The following is a 16,709-nucleotide window of genomic DNA, read 5'->3' as shown; positions in this document are numbered from 1 at the left end:
GCTGGGATTCGTGCGGCAGAAGACGGTCCCGAAGGTATCCCAGAAGGCATGCCAAAAACTGGTGCCCCAGGCCAGACATTGGGGATCCCTATGTTACGATTTCCATTGACTCAGTATCAACCCCATTCTATAGGTCAGTGCCATTGCCCCAAATAAGTGAATGTTCTAAGAAAGGGCAGGAGGAGAGCATATTAAATTCAGCAAATGCAGAGCACGCCAGCTATTGGAGGCAATTTCCAAGTGTTCCAACATCAAGAGGTTTGTTTAATTTATATTTTATATGGTCAAAAGCAGGAATCTTATCTGGCAGCTGAATTTTCTGGTTCCATCTCTTGCAAAAAAAAAAAAAGGGGGGGGGTCACAGATTTCTTTGGTTTCATATAGCCAGCCTTTATCCGATTGTAATTCATAACACTTCTGCAGCTGGGAGTCAAAATTTTATTTTTTATTTTGCTGTTGTTTTCTGCTGTTCTGGCTGTGAGAATGGGTGTGAAGCGTTGACATGATGAAACACAGAGAGTGTGGAATAAATTGGCAAAAGGGATCCCTGATCTAATTGCAACATTAGGATAGTAAAAATGGAATTGTTGGAATTATTTGATGTCACAACATTTTACTTTTGAAAAAACAGCTGTGTTTGGAACCACACAGCTGGCAATTCATAAGCTTTGGGTTAAAGCTTGGTTTGGCTGTAAATTATCAGGATTTGCTGAGTATTCTTCAGAAGAAAAATAACAACAATAATAATGTACTTTAACGTTGACAAATGCCAAATATGAAGAATCAGGACCTCACATTAGCTAAGCTGATTTATTGCTCTTGTCTATTTGCTCTAAGAATTGGTGCTAGATAAAAGTTAATGATGCTCAAGAGAGACCGGACCATTTGTGATAACATAATAATTTCAGGCTGAATTAGAATACAGCTAGAAGGGACCTTGGAGGTCTTCTAGCAGGGGAACCTATACCAATGGTGTTGAACCCATGGCAAGCTTGCCACAGGTGACACATGGAACGATATATCAGGTCAAGCGCACATGGGAGTGCTGGTTAGCTGATTTTGAGCCTTGGAGAGGCTTCAGGGAAGCTTCCCTGAAGTCACAGAGTGCAAAAAATTGTCCAACGGGCAAACCTGAAGTTCGGAAAAATGGACTTCTAGTTTGCCCTTTGTGCTGTTTTTGATACTCCGGACGCTTCACAGAAGCTTTCTGAAGCCCCAGAGTGCCAAAAACAGTCAAATGGGCAAACTTGAACTTAGGAAAAACAGACTTCCGGTTTGCCCATTGTACTGTTTTTCTCACTCCAGGGCTTCAAGAAGCCTCCCGAGTGCTAAAAACAGCACAATAAGCAAACTGGAAGTCCATTTTTCTAAACTTCTGGTTTGGCCATTTGGCCGTTTTTTCACAATCCTGAAATTCAGTGAGGCCTATGTGCAAATGTGGGAGCGGAGGGGGTTGTGTACATGTCCAAGGGAAAGCTCAGGGGGTGCGCATGCATGGGGGGAGGGAATAGGTGTGGGGACATATGTGCACATCTCCTTTTGGCACATAAACCAAAAAGGTTTGCCATTCCTGACCTATACCATTTCAGCTAATTGTCTATCAAGTTCTTCTTTAAAATCTCCAGTGATGAAGCACCCACGATTTCTGGAGGCAAGCTGTTTCATTGGTTAATTATCCTCCGCTGTTAGGAAGTTTTTCCTTAATTCCAGGTTCACACACACACACGCACACACACACACAAGGGGGGAAGAGACAGGGATGGAAAAAGAGGAGAAGATAGGAATAATAGTAATAGATTTTGGTTTTGTTTTATTATTAATTTCTTTTAATAAAAAAAGAAGGGAATTATTTATTCATTCATTCATTCATTCATTCATTCATTCATTCATTCATTTATTTATTTATTTATTTATTTATTTATTTATTTATCTATTTATACTTCTATGCCGCCCAGTCCCAAAGGGACTGCCGCTCAGACGCTATACTTTTCCGCCCACACTGAAAAAAAATTAGAGGGAACATTGTTTCCAACTATTGTTTCTTGTCTTGCCTTCTAGTGCTTTGGAGAATAAGAAAAAGACTGAGCAGCCAATTGTCTATAGAAGACCTCCAAGGTCTCTTCCAACTCTGTTATTCTCCCAATTTTCTCAGAATTATTCTGTTGAAGATAAAGGATGAAGAAACCTTTCCTCCCTCCTGACTACAGTGGTACCTCTACCTACAAAAGCCTCTAATTACAAACTTTTCTAGATAAGAACCGGGTGTTCAAGATTTTTTTGCCTCTTCTCAAGAACCATTTTCCACTTACAAACCTGAGCCTCTGAAACTGTAACCGGAAAAGGCAGGGAGAAGCCTCCATGGGGCCTCTCTAGGAATCTCCTGGGAAGAAACAGGGCCTCCACCCTCCCTGTGGTTTCCCCAATCGCACACATTATTTGCTTTTACATTGATTCCTATGGGAAGAATTGCTTCCTCTTACAAACTTTTCTACTTCAGAACCTGGTATTTAATTCCTAAAGGAAAATGGAGAGGCAAATTTAATCACTGCATTTCCTGGATGAATCTGGGGAAAAAGAAGTGTGACTCCTTATTTTTAAGCAATAGTTGGATGATGATCTTTGAAAAAACAGATGTTTGGAAATTCAGAGGATTGCCCAGAATGAAAAATGCTACAAATAAATAAATACTGTCATGGGTGTGTGTGTGTGTATATGTGTGTACACGTATGATAAAATTATTAATAACAGAAAGAGTTGTTAACAACCACTAGGAGAAGTGAGAATTAACATTTACTGACATTTTCCTATATTATGTTTTTATGTTAACTAGAAGCAATTAAATTAACTTTAAGGCAGTTTCCCCCCTTTCTATAAATGGCTTTTATTTAGTCTTCTAGAAATAGTAACTGGCCTTTCTTATGAAATTGCACATTAACTCTGTTGCTACAATGCTCTTTAAAAAAGCTCAGCTTTTCCGCCACTAAATTAGAATATTTACAAATATGAACAGCCACCCACCCACACACTCACAAGTACACTTCACAGTTTGCCTGTTTGTTTTAAGATCTAAGCTAAAGTTCCATCTTTTTGCAAATATGTTTCACAGGGTCAAATCGTATCTTCTCCTTTCTCTTTTCTTTTTCGCCCTTGGAGAAATAAATATATACATAAATATAAATATATATCACTGTCAAAACTATTTATTAAGTCTGCAGTACTATTAATCTTCTCATCGTTCCCATCACCCATCTCTTCCCACAAATGACTGTATAACTGTAACTTAGTTGCCTGTAGTCTTACAATTTATGTTGACTGTTTCCTGATATGATTGGATTGTTTATTTGTACTCAGACTATCATTAAGTATTGTACTTTATGAGTCTTGATGAACTTATCTTTTTCTTTTAGGTACACTGAGAGCATATGCACCAAAGACAAATTTGTCCAATCACACTTGGCCAATAAAGAATTCTATTCTATTCTATTCTATTCTATTCTATTCTATTGATAAAATTGAACGGGTCCAAAGATGGGCTTCAAAAAGAGTGGAAGGTCTTAAGCATAAAACTTATCAGGAAAGACTTAATGAACTCAATCTGGCTAGTCTGGAGCAGCGTTTCCCAACCGGTGTGCTGTGGCACACTAGTGTGCCATGAGACACTGTCAGGTGTGCCGCGAAGCTAGGACCTAGAGAAGCTCCAGCTGGGCGGGGCGCTGCCGGTGCCGGACCGCCGTATCCGGCGTTCTCCTGCTGGGCCCCAAAGAAGGAAGGCGGGAAAAAGGAGGCAGGGGCAGGGAGGTGCGGCAGTAGGAGTAAAGGGAGCCATGGCCGCCCCTGCCTCCCCACGGTGCCTCTGGCCAAACGCACCCCTGGCTTCTCCGCCCTGCCCCATTGCCCGCCCGATCCGCCCACTCTCCTCCGCCGCCGCCGCCTCCTGTCTTGGGGCGTGATCTGCCCCATCTCCTCCGCCGCCGCCTCCTGCCTTGGGGTGAGCAATCCGGGAGTCCGGGACTGTGTGGCTTTGCGCCATGAAGAGAAAACGGCTGACTTTTCCCTGCTGCCGTTTTCTCTTCATGGCGCAAAGCCACACAGTCCCGGACTCCCGGATCGCTCGCTTCTCCGGTCAGCAAAGCCATCTGCCCAGGAAAGCGCCGCGCCTTGAAAAGGCACGATGCTTTTCTGGGCAGCCGGCTTGCTGGCCAGAGAAGCGAACGATCCGGGAGTCCGGGACTGCGTGGCTTTGCGCCATGAAGAGAAAATGGCAGCAGGGAAAAGTCGGCCGGGCTAATGGGAGGCGGCGCGTGGCCGGGCGCTGGGGAGGTCTGGGAGGGCGAGAGGCTCTGGCTCTCTCTCTCTCTTTCTTTTTCTCTCTGTTGCCGGCGTAGTGAACGCGAGAGAAAGAGAGAGAGAGAAAAAGGAGGGGAGAGAGAATGAGAGAGAAAGAAAGCAAGAGAAAGAGAGGGAAAGAAAGCAAGAAAGAGAGAGAAAGAGAGGGAAGGAGGGAGAGGTAAAGACATAGAGGGAGGGAAGGAGGGAGAGAGAAAGAGAGAAAAAAGAGAGAAAGAAAGAAAGAGGGATGGAGAGAAAGAAGGGAAGGAAGGAAGAGAGAGAAAGAGGGAGGGAGAAATAGAGTGAAATGGAGGAAGAGATTTTTTTTGTCCAAACTTTTCTTTAGCCCCCCCGCCCCCCCCACCCCCCCCTTCAGTGTTCCCCAGAATTTTGAAAAAAGGTTGGGAAACACTGGTCTGGAGGACAGAAGGGAAAGGGGGGACATGATCAAAACATTTAAATATGTTAAAGGGTTAAATAAGGTTGAGGAGAGAAGTGTTTTTAATAGGAAAGTGAACCCAAGAAAAAGGGGGCACAATCTGAGGTTAGTTGGGGTGAAAGATCAGAAGCAAAGCGAGAAAATATTATTTTACTGAAACAGTAATAGATGCTTGGAACAAACTTCCAGCAGACATGGTTGGTAAATCCGCAGTAACTAAATTTAAACATGTCTGTGATAAACATATATCCATCCTAAGATAAAATACAGAAATAGTATATTTCTCTTCTCCTCTCCTCTCCTCTCCTCTCCTCTCCTCTCCTCTCCTCTCCTCTTCCCTTCCCTTCCACTCCACTCCACTCCACTCCATTCCGTTCCATTCCATTCCATTCTATCTTTGTGTGTATATGTATGTGTGTGTTTATATGTGTGTGGAATATCCTTTAAGTTGGGACAGCCCAGCAGCTCCTTCAGTTCTCCCCCAGTCTACTCCTACTTATGGCAACTTGAAAGCTTTGCAAGTTGACAAGCGTTACAGCTCAAGCCCAAAATAGATCATTGTGGGTGGAATGTATTTCCTGCCCCTTCCCCAAACCCCTTTCTTATGTACCAGCTCCTGCTATAAACTTCCAGTTTATCATATAACATTACAATTTATGGTATAGCCAGCTTCTACACAGACAATAAACTCTTCATCAATGCCAGTGGGAAGACATGAAAGGTTATAAATAATAGAAAAGTGATGGTATCTATCTGTCTTCCTTTGCCCAGTACACAAAATATATTGGACTTTAAACATGTTCAAAAAAAGGGCTAAGCTTGTTTTACATACAATGAGGCTAACTTCCAGAGTTTTTGTGTTCGGGATTTTTTGTAAAAAATGAAAGAAAGAAAGAAAGAAAGAAAGAAAGAAAGAAAAAAAGAAAGAAAGAAAGAAAGAAAGAAAAACAAATTCATATTTTGTGCATATTTTCTACTTGCATGATTTCATTGGAAATAAATACATACATGGGCTGGGTTGTATGAGGAAAAAATAAATAAAACCTGCTGTGCTTTGAAGGATATGCAATTGCTATCTGCTGATTATTTATTATATCATTAATTTATGGCAGAGAGAGGAAGAGTGGGGAAGAAACAGAGCGAGTGGAAAAAGTCTTTAATCTTTCAACCAAAATAATCCAAGTGGAAAGTTTTAATGTCAGAAGGCTGAATAAGGATCCATTCAATTAGCATTCTTCCATAAATGAAAGCCCGTTTTTTAAAAAGTCCTAACATTATGGAGGTTTTGGTTTGGAAAATCTTAAGCTGCGCGATGGGAGGCTTTAGGGCAGGAGTCACCAACTTTTCAGAGCTCAGGGATCTTTACATTCATAATTTTAAATCCTGCGAACCACTAATATGATCTGCCTAATAAGTGGCTGGATGGGTGTGGCTAGGTGGTCATGTGACTGGGAGGGCGTGGCCAACTATATGTCACTCATGTTGAGGGATACCTCACTGGCCTCTACTCACCCCTCTTCTCCCAGCCACTCCCCACCTCCCCACCTGGGCTCCTTAAGTCCCCAATAAGAAAGCAGTTGTTGGAGCAAGCAGCTACTATAAGAAAGAGTTTGCAAAGCAGCTGGCTCAGTTCAAATTGCATTTGAACTGTAGAACAGTAGAAGCACCTCACTGAGGACTATGAGCAAAGGCTTTCCAAGAAGACGGAAGACCTGCAGGAATGTTAGGCCAGATCCGGTGCCCTGAAGGTTCAGCTGGCTGAGATGATCAGCCAGTTCCAGGCCATGATGCAGTCCCACTGGAACAAGATCATCTGGCTCTTCGCCACCAGCAATGCTTCCCTCCAGCCTTCACCCAAAACCCCACACCAGGAGGCTAAAGCAGATCCCCAGTTGGAATTTCTGCCCCCATGTGACCCACACAAAAAGAACCCAAAGAGGGAGACTCTTTGCAGTAACACAAGCATTTATTGCACGTATCCATTACAGGGCTGTAGTTTGATTTAGTGCAACATAAAAAATGCAAATGGTTTTTCTGTGGATCACCAAAATTTTCTCATGGACCCTCAGTGGTCCATAGACCACCAGTTGGTGACCAGCCCTGGTTGGCTTTCAGCCTCTGACCCCATATCCTCTCTCCAACCTCCTTGCTATCAGACACATGGATACCAACCCACACTCGTCTCTCAATCCTCGGAATCCGTGATCACGATCCTTCACAACACCTTCCAATTCTATTATTCTATATTCTATGTTTCCTGACAATAAGAACGATTAATGAATGGGATATCCTGCCTCTAGAAGTTGTGGGTGCTCCACCACTAGAGGTTGGACAGCCATTTTTGCGGGGGATGGATTTGGACATGGAGTTGGAAGAGAAGATCTCCAAGATCCCATCCAACCTTATTATTCTTTGTTCTAAATACCTATCATCTTCCCCAGCCTCCAACTGAGAATTCTGAATTCTGATGGTTTTGCCATTTGTCTAATGTACATTTGTCCAGTAACTATCTTTTTTTTCAAATTCTACTGCTGAATTAAATTGCAAGACACCCCCACCCCGTGCCAACTTAAAAGCAGGAAATAGTACAGTTCTAAACCATGCTTGCCCCCATAAACACACAGAGAGGAATTTACCCGTTATCAAGGCCAATTTAACCTTCTAGGAATTCCAGCCAAAAGTCTGTCTTATCTCCTGTTAAAGAGGGCTATTATCTCTCACTTCCCCAGAGAAAGCAAAGCAGTACTGATTTGATTAAGAACAGATTAACCTCACTAACACAGCTACCCTGGGTTTTATACCTGTCACTTTAGCATGACAATTTATATTTATTCAAAAAGCCACTAGACAGTAAATTAAACATTGCCCTAATTAGAAAAATGTCATCTTTTACAGTGGGAAAGCAAACAGATTTCATTTCCATGACGGTCTGGGCCAACGTACATTTGGCACAGAGTGACATCAATACTTGTAAACAGTCATTTTTGAATCAGTTGTGCATGCAAGTAATGCATGAATAGGTTTGCAAGAAAGAAAACAGATTTGTATCATGCTTAGAATCAGGCCACCGTTGGGCCAATATTTCAGAAAAACTTGGTCAAAAGATAATGCTGATTTGTACAATAAAAACAATTTCAGAAGAATTTGGTCAAATTGCAATTTGTACAATAAAAGTTAAAAAGGAAACAAAAAGAGCAAAATACCACTTTATCATTAATCAACACCCAAATAAGCAGAAATAAACACCAAGAGGAATACCAGATCAAGAAGTAAACAACACCCCAATCAAGGAACTAACAATTCAGATAGCTGTCAGGGTTCCCACAGATGTCCTAATTAAATCATGAGCCTCAAGCCAAACTTCAAAAGAAATCCAGTTATTTATTAGGAGCTTCATGTGGGCATCTTCCCAAGTGAAGCCAGCTCTGACCCTATGTAATTTATGCCCCAAATATGACCCCTCCCCCAGGGTGTATCATCAATCACATTTGCCAATACAGCAACTTCATGGGTTGTACAGATCACTCTGTACAAGTGTGACAGCATTGAGGGAATTATTTGTTTAGTAGAGTGATGGCGTTTGGGAAAAAACTGTTCTTGTGTCTAGTTGTCTTGGTGTACAGTGCTCTGTAGTGACGTTTTGAGGGTAGGAGTTGAAACAGTTTGTGTCCAGGATGCGAGGGGTCAGTAAATATTTTCATCGCCCTCTTTTTGACTCGTGCAGTATACAGGTCCTCAATGGACGGCAGGTTTACAGCAATTATTTTTTCTGCAGTTCTGATTCTCCTCTGAAGTTTGTGTCGGTCTTGTTGTGTTGCAGAACCAAACGAGACAGTTATAGAGGTGCAGATGACAGGCTCAATTATTCCTCTGTAGAACTGTATCAGCAGCTCCTTGGGCAGTTTGAGCTTCCTGAATTGGCGCAGAAAGAACATTCTTTGTTGTGCTTTTTTGATGATGTTTTTGATGTTAGGTGACCCATTTAGGTCTTGAGATATGATAGAACCTAGAAATTTGAAGGTCTCTTCTGTTGATACTGTGTTGTCTAGTATTGTGAGAGGTGGGAAGATGGAAGGGTTTCTCCTAAAGTCTGCCACCATTTCTATGGTTTTGAGTGTGTTCAGTTCTGGTCACACCACAAAGTTAGTTGTTCAACCTCCCATCTGTATGCGGATTCAAATAAGTCTGATCACTGTTGTATCATCTGCAAACTTCAGTAGTGATGATATTATCCAGTTGAGTAATGAAACATCTGAAATAAAGCAACCAAGTCCAGAGAGCATCAAAGAACCCACAGGCCACTAAATCGCCACTAAATGTCCCTGGATAGTCTTTTTTTTTCCAGCCAGCACAAGGCTGGAAGACATCTTGGAGGTCTTCCAGTCAATCTCCTTCTCAACAAATGGTTGGACAAAACGTTGTCTAATTATTTCTGGTTGTCCAATTATTTCTTGAAAATTTTTAGGGATGAAGCACCTACATCTCCAAGAGGCAAGCTGTTCTATTGCTTAATCATTCTTACCATCAGGAAATGTTTCCTTATTTCCAGGCTGATGCTATGGAGAATAAATCAACCTCCTTTTCTCTGTGATAGCTCTTCATGTGTTGGAAGACACCTACCATGTCGATCCTAAGCATTCTCTTCATTAGGCTAACCATACCTTGTTCCCTTAACTGTTTAGCCTCCAGATCTTTTATCATTTTTGTTGCACTTCTCTGCATTCTTATTTTAAAGTCTTGGCATATTTTTGCATCATTATGACCAGAACTGGATGCAATAATTCCCAAGTGTGGCCTCATTAGTGTAATATTCTTGTGATCTTGATATAGTGTAGAACTAAGCTGGTTTTTTGGCCAGCTGCAGCTCACTTCTGGCTTATACTTGTGGTGATCCACCAGAACTCCTAGTTCTCCCTTAGAATTTCTTACTATCCTGTAAATATGCATTTGGGTTTTCCCAACTAAGTAGGATCTTAATTTTCTCACCACTGAACTGCATCTTTAGAATAGATTAGATTAGAAGAGAATAGAGAATAGAGAAGGGAATAGAAAGGAATTGGGAATGGAAGGGAGTAGAAGAGAAGAGAAGAGAGAGAACATAACGGAACATAACATAACAGAACAGAATAGAATGGGGGAAGGAACTTTGGAGGTCTTCTAGTCTAGCCTCCTACGCAAGGAGAAGGAGAAGCAGGAGAACTTATACCATTTCATCTTGTTGAATTTCTTCTGCCCAAAATTAGTAGTTGACTCATTTGTACAATTGCAATGCATTTCCAAAAAATAAGCTCAACATTGTTTCTTCTTGTTGTTATAAAAAGCCATTTCAAAAAAACCTTTGAAAAATACAGAATAACCATATTTCTTCATTCTGTATCATAATTTTACCTGTCGTGGTCCTCCAAAGGTTTGTTCATACTCATTCTATAGCCATCCTAATTAGAAGCCATCTCAATGGAGGCTGGACACTGTGTGCATTTTGCTATTTGTAAGCTCACCAAAACAGAGGTCTTTCCCATAACTTAGAAGATAGAATTCCAGAGCTTAACTATACAGGAAAAGAGATGGATGGGTGAATGGGCTGATGAATTATCTATGACATCAGAACAGAGAAGAGAAACATGCATAGGCAAGCTGTTGCTCAAGGAAATTGAACAAAAGGCTTTGATTTATTGCTCCAGAAGACCAAACAAATGTGGGAGGAAATAACCCCAGTGAACAATACTTCTTGGCATTGCATCAAACCTCCCAGGAAAATCATATCCAAGAGGAAGAGAGAGAGAAAAAAAATTCAAATATCTTCTTGTTTATCTCAAGGCAAAGTTTGGAAAAGTCCTGCTCCTTCCAGATAACCCTGACTGGGCTAATATAAATCTTCCTTCCTTCCTTCCTTCCTTCCTTCCTTCCTTCCTTCCTTCCTTCCTTCCGTCATTCTTCCTCCCTTCCTTTATCTATCCTTCATTCCTTCTTTCTTTCTCTGATCCTTCCTTCCTCTTTCTTTCCTTCTTTCTTCCTACCTTCTTTCTTTCCTTATTTTCTTCCTTTATTCTTATTTCCTTCTTTCTTTCTTTCTTTCTTTCTTTCTTTCCTTCCTTCCTTCCTTCCTTCCTTCCTTCTTTCTTTCTTTCTTTCAAAATGAAAATTCATGGCCTCCTTTTCAACAACAGGAAGTTGACAGCTGCCATTTCCAATCTGACCAAGACACCAGCAGTGACTAGTCCTGGAACTCTAATCAGTTCTCTAAGAGAGCAAACTTGCTCATACCCTCGTCTTGAAGAAATTGGATGATACAATGGGATCAGACAAGACTCCCCTCATACAAAAAATTCTCCTGTATCTGTGTGATGCCAGTAACAATGAGAACTGCCATATTTCGTGGTTTTATCTTGTTATGAACCTGAAAACCTCCCTGCGGATACATCCTGTGAGGCCTGTATGATGGGGCAGATTAGCATGATATGAAGAATTATAAAAACAACCTCAGTTTTCTCACATTGTCATAGAAACGGAACAAGGGCAATCTCCTTCAAAGAGAATATGAACCTGGACGCTGTCTTAATTTCTGCAGGTTCCCTCCATCTAATCATTCTCTGGAAGATGTAGATAATTTTGACAAGTTTCTTCTTTGGTTGTGTTGAGATTATTCTACTGTAGTGGAATGTGGATTCCCAGGAAGGAGAGGTTGCATCCCAGAGGACCAAAATTTAGACATTTTGGCTGGGAGGAGGAGAATTCCAGGTTCTCAAAATCTTAATGATTTGCATCATTAAAGATTTGCATTATATCTTTAATGATGCAAATAATTTGCTTTAGTTTGGCAAGATTTCTGTCTATAGGTGAGGACTAATAGAATAGAATTAAAAATAGAATAGCAGAGTTGTAAGGGACCTTGGAGATCTTCTAGTCCACCCCCTGCTTAGGTAAGAAACCCTACACTACTTCAGACAAACGGTTATCCAATCCCTTCTTAAAATCTCCCAATGTTGCAGCATTCAAAACTTCTGGAAGCAAGTTGTTCCACTAGTTAATTGTTCTAACTGTCAGGAAATTTCTCCTTAGTTCTGGATTGCTTTTCTCCTTGATTAGTTTCTATCCATTGCTTCTTTTCCTTCCTTCAGGTGCTTTGGAGAATAGCTTGACTCCTTCTTCTTTGTGGCAGCCCCTTAAATATCCAATTCCATCAACCATTGTTTATCTGTTTTAGTCTCTAGTTCCCTAATTTTCTTTGTTGTTCTTCTCTGCATTCTTTCTAGAGTCTCTGCACTCTTTCTAGAGTCTCAACTTCATGGTGACCAAAACTGGATGCAGTTGAAGAAGAAACTCTGCATATCTTTCTTAGACTGACATCCATATAGAGAACATTGGGTGAGGTCTTGCTTGCTCCAAATTGTTACCAGTCTCCAAAAATGCATGTGTGGGCACAAGGAACTCTTTAGTTGAACATGATATGGCATCTCAGCCAGTAATGGGCAGCTAAAATTTTTGCTGCCACACTGTGGGTGTGGCTTATTATGTGGGTGTGGCTTAATGGTCATGTGACTGGGTAGGAGTGGGTAGGAGTGAACTGTTAAGTCCTCGACTTACAATCTTACCAGTGTTGCTTGCCGGGGTGACAATTTGCTTCATGTTTCCTGGATCACCCCCCCCCTCACCTCAGGCTGGGTAGCTAGGCGAACGGGTGCTGCCAGAAGCATAAATGCTGCCAGCGCTGCTTCCACCCTTGCCTTCTACTTGCACCTCAGGCAGGAGGTGGCCACGTGAGGCTGGAGGGAGCCAGGCAGGAGAGTGGGAAACTCATCCGAGGCCAGGAAGGAGGAAAGAGGAAAAAAGCAAGGAGCGCAGAAACAGCAGCAGCAGGAGGGGAAAAAAGGAGAGTTGAGCCGAGACCAGTAATCCAGGAAGTGACAGCTGCCAATCAGCTGGAGCTGTACATGCATCTTCATTTCCACCAGTGGAACGGCATTCCACCTCATCCTGCCTGCTGCCCACCCCTGATCTCAGCCCTCAGGACCCATGGAAACAGTCACTTCTTCGGTATAACTGGTATCCTTTTCTAGTCTTAGGAACCTTGACAAACTTTCATCTCCTATTTCTTCTGATGCTTGGAGAAGCTTGAAGGCCAGACTATTTTCCCCCTCTTTGACGTTTCCTATTGATTGCTAGTCCAAATCTATATCAGACCAATACAACTTGACCTCCAAAACTAATTCTTTGCAGATTTAAGCTGTTCTATATGTCTGCTTTGTCTGGTGCTTGGGGAACAAGGGACAGAAAATGGCTTTGAAATCTTGTAAATAAATAAGCACCAGCCTTTTGGTGCTCTCTCAATAGTCCAGCACAGCCAGCAGAGAACTTTCATCAAAGTTGGCCTTGGACTGAAAATGCTTTCAAGCAAAGGCAGAAATCTTCTGCACTGTGCCAGAAGTGGCCCTTGGAGACGGAAATAAGTATTGTTCTCCCTGATGCATTTTTAGATTGAAAGTTGGTTATTGTCACAGCAAGATTGATACCCCAATCAGGGCGGCTGGGAGACCTGCACCTGTGGCAGAAAGAAGCAATGCAAAGGGAACTTTTGCTCTCTGTCTTTCATCACAGTGCCAGATGTGTTTCAGATGCTGAAAAAAAGAGAGAGAAAATTAAATGGCAAAAGAAGGGAATACTTATTTTATTTTATTTTATTTTTATTTTTATTGGATTTGTATGCCAACCCTCTCCGGGGACTCAGGGCGGCTCACAACATATCAAAGAAAACATAACAGTACATCTAGATCTAATTAATATAATTAAAACCATAAAAGTTCTAGTGTAATTAAAAACATTCATTACCTTTCATTCCTTGAAACACACTAAAACACTGGTTGGTCAGGAGGGAAGATCTAATGACCCCAGGCCTAGTGACATAAATGAGTCTTTAAACTTTTTCAGAAGGCAAGGAGGGTGGGGGCAGTACGAATCTCTAGAGGGAGCTAATTCCAGAGGGCTGGGCCCCCCACAGAGAAGGCTCTTCCCCTAGGTCCCGCCAGTCAACATTGTCTGGTTGATGGGACCCTGAGGAGACCAACTCTGTGGGACCTGACTGGACACTGGGATTCATGCGGCAGAATGTGGTCTCGGAGGTAATCTGGTCCGATGACATGTAGGGCTTTGTAGGTCATAACCAATACTTTAAATTATGTCCGGAAACTAATCAGCAGCCAATGCAGTCCGCGGAGTGATGGTGAAATATGGGTATGCCTTTGGTGGCCCATAACCGCTTGTGCGGCTGCATTTAGGAAGATTTGAAGTTTCCGAACACTCTTCAAAGGTAGCCCCATGTAGAGAGCATTGCAGTAGTCGAACCTCGAGATGATGAGTGACTGTGAGCAAAGACTCCCTGTCCAGATAGGGCCACAACTGGTGCACCAGGCAGACCTGGGCAAACGCCTCCCTCGCCACAGCTGAAAGATGGTGTTCTAAAGTCAGCTATGGAGCGAGGAGAATGCCTAAGTTGCAGACCCTCTCTGAGGGCGTCAACAATTCCCCCCAGGGTAATGGATGGATAGATGGACGGGTCCTTCTGAGGCAGTACCCACAGCCACTCTGTCTTGTCTGGATTGAGCTTGAACCTGTTGGCACCCATCCAGTCCCTGACAGTCTCCAAACACCGGCGCATTACTTCCACTTCTTCAATGAGTGGACACGGGTGGAAATGTACAACTGAGTATCATCAGTGTATCATCAAGGCCCATGAGCTGGATTCGGCCCACGGGATGCTTAGATCTGGCCTGCGGGTCCACCCTGGAAACAGCAAAGGACTGGTCCTCAGTACCTCGACAGTGAAAACAAAGTGCAGGAGTGCCCTGCGCAGACCTCTCGAGCTCCGTTTTCACTGGCAGAGGGTTGCAGGGGGCCATCTCAGCTGAAAACAGGGTTCACAAACCTGTTTTGCTGGCAGAGCACTGTTAGTATGTCTCGGTACGAAGCCTTTAACACACATTAAGCAGAGTTGTTGTGGTGTAGGAAATGTGGGTTAGCCAGAATCAACAATAGTTTACAAACCACGCACACAGCAAGAATACAGCTCACAGCAAATATATCTCTAACAAAGTAACTCCCCCCCCAAAGGGAAAGGTGTTGGCGCCCTCTTATGGCCAACCAGTAAAAGTTCTTTAAAGGTACAGTCTTCACATTATACAAACTGTCATTGTTAGTTACTGTATGGCAACACCCAAGTAGGTTACGTTCTATATACAGTACTAACAAGCACTTAGACCACCACAGGCACCCCAAACACAAATGACGTCAAACCGACCACATATACCCCGCCTCCCCCTGAAGTAAAACACCAGTGGTGACAGTGGTCCATGCTCCCGAACCGGCAATTTGCAGATTTTCATCATTTCAAATTCAGATGTAGAATCTATAGAGTTTAGCTCTAAATGAAGGAGGGCGAGAAGGGGAGGAAAATCTCCCTTTCTCTTTATTTAAAAAAGTTGTACAGCTTGGCTGGATTTGCAGCACATGGCAGATTATAACAAGAAAGGGGATTGTAAATCTGCAGTTGAGCATGTTGTAGAAACCCAGCCATTATTTTGGTATGTTGTATGAAAACTATTTTGCTCAGGCATTTGGCTGGCATATGGTATGCTAAAATAGCAACTGCATCTCATTAATCTACATTTAGCCTTTAACACATTGTAGGAATCCAACATTTTTTGGGGGGGGGGGAATCTGAACTCCCTCATTCTCAAAGCTGAAATTATATATATATATATATATATATATATATATATATATATATATATATATATATATATATATATATATATATATATATATATATATCAAAAGACTTAACATTGGGCCCTATCCAATAAAGTGAAAATCAATTTGGAGAAAAGTAAGGTCATAGTTAGGCAAGAAAAAACAATTGTATGTATGTATGTATGTATGTATGTATGTATGTATGTATGTATGTCAGTCATACAAGTATAGTATTGCAGTATGTATTAACATAACATAAGTATAAAGTAGAGACAGAAAGGATAAGACAGTAGGACAGGGACGGTAGGCATGAAGGTGCACTTATGCATGCTTCTTACAGACCTCTTAGAAAAGGGGAGAGGTCTATTGTAGATAATGGAAGGTTGAAGGTTTTGGGATTGGGATTGGGGGAGGAAACAATAGCGTCCGAGAGTGAATTCCAGACGTTGACCACTCTATTGCTGAAATCGTATTTTCTGCACTCTAGTTTGGAGTGATTTACATTTAGTTTGTATCTCTTGCGTGCTCTTGTGTTGTTGTTGTTGTTAAAGGTGAAGTAGTCGCTAAAAGGGAGTACATTATGATGTATGATTTTATGAACAACAGTTAAATCAGTTTGGAGGCAGCGTAGCTGTAAATTTTCTAAATGTAGTAATTGAAGACTGGAGGAGTAAAGTAATTTGTTGTGAGGAGGAGTGGAGGACTCTTCTTGTGAAGTATTTCTGGACTCCTTCAATTGTATTAATGTCTGTTAGGCAGTGTAGATTCCATACAGGAGAGCTGTATTCAAGCATTGGTCTGATGAATGTTTTGTATGATCTGGTTAGTATATTGGTGTTTCTAGAGAAAAAGCTGCCTAGGATTAAGTTTGCAACTCTTAGTGCTTTTTTGGAAATGCTGTTACAGTGGGCTCTGGCACAGGTCACTGGAAATGAGTAGTCCAAAGTATTTGAGTGAGGATCCTCTGCAAGTTCATTTTTTCCAAGTGTGTATTTAGTATTCGGATTCTTTTTACCAATGTGCAGGACAGAGCATTTGTTGGTTGAGATTTGGAATTGCCAGTTGTTAGACCATTCAGCTACATGAGTAATCCATATGTTTTTGCAGTGTAAGAGTTGCAGGTCACAGGATATTTTTTTTGTCTATCCACGGGCTACCCTCTCTCATGTCTTCCTCATCCTCTGACTGGGACCACTCC

This window comes from Erythrolamprus reginae, chromosome 9 (genome assembly GCF_031021105.1).
Source record: "Erythrolamprus reginae isolate rEryReg1 chromosome 9, rEryReg1.hap1, whole genome shotgun sequence".
Lineage (NCBI taxonomy): Eukaryota > Metazoa > Chordata > Lepidosauria > Squamata > Dipsadidae > Erythrolamprus > Erythrolamprus reginae.
Note: the sequence above shows the minus strand (reverse complement) of the source record.